This window comes from Crocuta crocuta, unplaced genomic scaffold (genome assembly GCF_008692635.1).
Source record: "Crocuta crocuta isolate KB4526 unplaced genomic scaffold, BGI_CrCroc_1.0 scaffold88, whole genome shotgun sequence".
NCBI lineage: Eukaryota > Metazoa > Chordata > Mammalia > Carnivora > Hyaenidae > Crocuta > Crocuta crocuta.
The window spans coordinates 75,686-80,583 of record NW_027532420.1 but is presented as its reverse complement, the minus strand read 5'-3'; positions in this window follow the sequence as shown (position 1 = coordinate 80,583).

Below are 4,898 nucleotides of genomic sequence, written 5' to 3'. Positions count from 1 at the left end.
TTCACATACAGCAGGTGGATGTGCCTACACACAGCAGAGAAGAAATCTATCCTAGAAGCCATTCTCACAAGTCAGCTGCTTGTCAGGAAACCTTCCATGAGGTCCCCTGCCCTGTGGTGTCTCCTATGAAATGACCTGAACTGACCTTCTCCTCACCTCATGGACAAAATAAAGCACAGACAATGACTGTCACTGAACCCCCCAGCCATGTTCCAAATTCTTTGGCCAGGACCCCACCCTCATTGTCAAGACAGCACACAGCAGGTCTGATGTTGGCTCTTGGGTTGTTCCCCAGGCCGCCATTCCTCAGTCCCCAGGAACAAGCCAGGTTTCCTGAAATGAACTTACATCCCAGGTCACATCCTGCTGCACAGAAATGGGGCCAGGACTCCAGACTCAGCGTCAGGGCCCCAGGAGAGAGATCTGCCCGGATCCCCATCCATCCAGACTTGGCTGAATCCCTCAAATAAATGGAATCTCAGCCCCTTCCAGACCTTCAGGGGAGTATGATCTGGGGGGCTTTACAGACTCTCCAGAATCCCTTCAATAGAAATGGATTTAGTCCCAAAGACCACGAGGCCAACCCCTGGCCTCCAGCCTCCCCCTGGGAGCCCTCACCTAAGTACTATCCAGGCCTGAGCCTTGCCCCATCCTCCACTGCCCAGCCGTGTTCCAGGCCAGTCGCTCCACATGGGCTTCCAGAGATTAGATAATGAACAGTGGAGCCCCAAGTTCACACAGCTCCCTCATTCCAGCCTCCTGAGAAGCCAGCCCCTCATGGTCAGGGTCTTCATGTCTTAAAGAGTTCTGAGGAACGCTGTCCCTATATCCTGGTGTGGACATATACAGTACCGTCTGGTCTCCCCCGCCTCTGAGGAGAGTGACCAAGGGCAACTGAGAGGACAGCGTCTAACCTCAGGTGCTATGGAGGGGCCTGTTGGACTGAGGAGGGAAGGATGCAGGAAGCACCTAATTACCTCCTAGAGAGTCCTATCCTTCCTCCTCTTCATAGAAAGACACTAATCCACAAATAATGGTTCTGCCCTCCATTGGTTTGTTGGCTCACAACCTCAGGACTTCCTGGGTAAAATTCGAAGGTGACCCCCATATATGGAGGTGACGGAAAGACCAAAGAAAATAGCAGACCACTCCAGATTGGTAGGTTACAGCTTTAATTAGCAAAGGGAACTTACATGTGAGGCCTGACTTGGGCAGCTGCAAAATGAGTCAATCTGAATATCAGTCACCAGAGTATTTGTATAGAGAGGCCTTAAAGAGCTTCAGTCACATCTACCATCAGATGGTCTCAACATGTTACTCCCTCAAAGCTGCATCCTTGAAGTGGCTTCTAGTATGGGAACAGTGGGAAGTACATTCCAAGGACAGGGAAAGGTGTGGGGAGCTTTCGACAGCCAAGGTCCAGTCTGTGAGTCAAACAGTAGTCACGTCCTCGCAGTGACTATGTCTAACACCCTCATGACCTCACATGACCGTGATTTCCTCTAAGAGACCCCATCTCTAAACAACGGAGGGAAGGGCTTCAACATAATGCGTTTGGGAAAGGTGGACACAGTTCAGTCCATAGCACCATGTCACTAGTTGAATGTTCCAGAGCCAAGTTAGTAGAAAAAACACGCTGATGCTGAAGATAGCAGAACTGGGGGTAAGGGGCTCTCCTAGGGAGACCTTGGGCACACGTGCAGGTTTTAAATGGAAACTCTACTCATACATGTGCCAAAGGGGCAGAGTTTGGTTCTGTGAGGGGCACAGGCTAGTCTGTGACCTGTGCCCATGCATGGCCAATGTCACTGGGCATCACTGGGTGTCCGCAAATCAGGTGAAGACTCGGCCATCAGAGCTTACCCCTCAGCGACCCCTATACCAAACGACGCTGACTCTAGCTCTCACTGCCCACCCTGACCAGAGGACATATGCAGGCATCTAATGAGGAAATACAATGTGACAGTGTTTGGGGGAGCAGAGCCTCACATCCATCAGGGAACAGACGCGAACACCCTTAAAGGTACCCATAAAACTTGACTACGTTCTTTGGAATCCTGATACTCCTATGACAATTCCAGAGCCAACCTGCATTCTCTCCTCAATCGGCTAAAGTCATTCTTCCTCCGTAAATACTGGAATTAAATGATCCCTGACTGAGCAGGAACCATACTCTTTCAGGAAGAGATCTCCTTCAAAGAGTGACTGTGAACTTCCCTCAGGAGTACGTGGGCATTCTGATCCCTTCTCTGAGGACTCTGCACAGAGTCCTGAACATGGCCCTGAAGATAAGAACAACCTGGTGTCTGTGGGTGAGTCTGTGCTGCCCTGTGCATGAGGGCCTGTCCCGGAAATGACTTGAGATCCCCTAGGACACGGAGCTCTGGGGCCTCTAAAGTGTGTAACTGAGTCTAGATGTCAGGGTCGTCCGCCAAAGGATTTTCATCACAAACTCACTGTTTGTCTTCGTCATCCTCTACTTTCTACCCCTGGGTTGTTCTCTTCACTTTCAAGATGGCATGGTTAGAGCATTCATATACACGTCCATACATGAACATATTTTCATCATGAAAGCAGTGAGACAAATGGTATTGAGAATTCCAAAGGTCTCAGCAGAATCTCAGGACAAAGGGATAACAGATGTCTCAACACTGGGGGCACCATATTCAGACTTCACACTTTACACCCCTCGTGTGCTCACGCCCCCACGCAGGGGAATCAATCTCCGGGCTTAAGCTCCTTCATTCCACCACCCTAAACCCAACAAAACAACTGCTTCATTCCACAGGAGCTCCCTAGTTTGACTCATAGCGCATCTCTGCTCTTGGTTGGAGGCTCCCAGATGTTAGAACATTCAAGGTACTTGACGGGCAAAGGTACTAGAAGCAGAGACACCCCCAAGAGGGAAGGCATCATCGTCCCTGGGATGATGTGGGCACAGGCTCCCCTACACATGCATTCCTCTCTAGAGGGGCCACCTACCCATCAGGCCATCGGAGAAACCCTCATCAAAGTTCCAACCTACAGTCATTGTGATTACGTGGGGTTGTGTCTCTAAGGGATGCCTGGAAAATGTGTTTTCACTGTAATAATATAGTGAAAACAGAAATAGAAGAAATTATACTTCATGTGATCTCATTTCTTTTCTTTTCACTCCTCAGCTTTCATTGGATCTAATTCTGCGCCAGGGAAAGAGATTCAGAGGTGTGGGAAGACGTTGGTTTACTAAGACCCCATCTTACTGGCTCACCTTTTCATAAGGAGCTTCCCAAGAATACGCATCAATGTGTGCACCCAAGAAAAATCACTTCAGTCGATTTCCAGCCTCCGGAAGCACTCTATGTATAAAGCAGAACACAGAAGAATTGACGGAGCAGGTGGCTTGGAGGCTGGATGGTTGATTCTGGTGGACCTGCATCACTTGACTTCTATGTAAAGAGAGAGGGGGATAAAGGAAGACTAAATGGGGGAGGGGTTCGTGTATCTGGATTCCTTGATCTCTCCTTAATGTGTCCAGCTCCTCACAGATGTGAGAGGAGTGAGGTGAACTCAGGTTAAGTGACCTCTTCCCTGGAGACCAAGAGAGATGTGGGCAGGGCTCCCCAGCTCCCTCTATAAAAACCACAGTCTGTTCACAGTTGCCCTGCCTAGGAGAATGTTATCTTCCAGAACTTAAACCCATTTGAGTCCAAATATTTAATATTTTTTTAAAAAGTAAAAGTTGGAGAAATAAGCGTTATGAGAAAACCAGAAGGGCTCTTCTCTGTAAATAATCTTTGAGAAATCCTGCAGCCTGAATAGTTGAGATTTAGTCTTGCCAAATTTCCTCTAGCATGAATTTCAGAATTTAAAAAGGAAACAGAATAACACCCTCAAGTTCCATCCATGTTGCTACACATGGCCAGATTTCATTCTTTCTCATTGCCATGTAGTATTCCACGGTATAGATAAAATAAGTCAGGCAGAGAAGGACAGATACCATACGTTTGCACGTATAGGAGGATCAGGAGAAGCTTAACGGAGAACCATGTGGGAAAAGAAGGGGGGAAAATAGTGGGGGANTTATATGGAAACCAACTTGACAATAAACTATTAATAAAATAAAATAAATAAAAAGGAAACAAGAAGATTTTCACCCACACATTTTCCATGAGAATTTTGTAAGGGAAAAAATGAGGCAACTAAAATTTGAAAATCCAGTTTTAACTATGCTTTTTAGTGTTCTTGTCAGAAAAGAGACATTTCAGTGAGACCTATATGGAAATAATGAAAAATAAATACTTGCCCGTCCTCAACACAAAATATTTGGAGACAGAAAAAAAAAAATACAGATATTTTTAACTGAGGACTGATGGGTGTGGGGGGGAGGGGGGATGGGCATGGAGGAGGCACTTGTGGGGATGAGCACTGGGTGTTATATGGAAACCAACTTGACAATAAACTATTTGTAAAAAAAAAAAACCAATTTTTCAAAATTAAAAATGCTCTTTCGAGTAGTACCTACAAAATAAAGAAAAGTGTGAAATTACAATAGTTAGAAGATAGTAACTCCAGCAACTTGCAAGATGTCATGCCTACCTCTCTCAAACATGAGGGCACTTGTGGGGATGAGCACTGGGTGTTATTTGGAAACCAACTTGACAATAAACTATTTAAATAAATTAATTAATTAAAAAAAGGTGTGTGACTTTACACACCTTCTCAAGCCCCGCGCAGCAGCACGAGGGCCTCAGCCAGCATCCTCACGCCCGGTCCTGAGCCCGTGTGTCCCTGTGCCTGCTGCCCACACGGAGGAGAAACGGAAGGTACCCTCCGCGGGGGTCTGGGTATATTTTCGCGGTTCTCACAAGTGAGTTCAGCGTTCCCACTGTCACCGGAAAGGAAACCACAACTTAGTA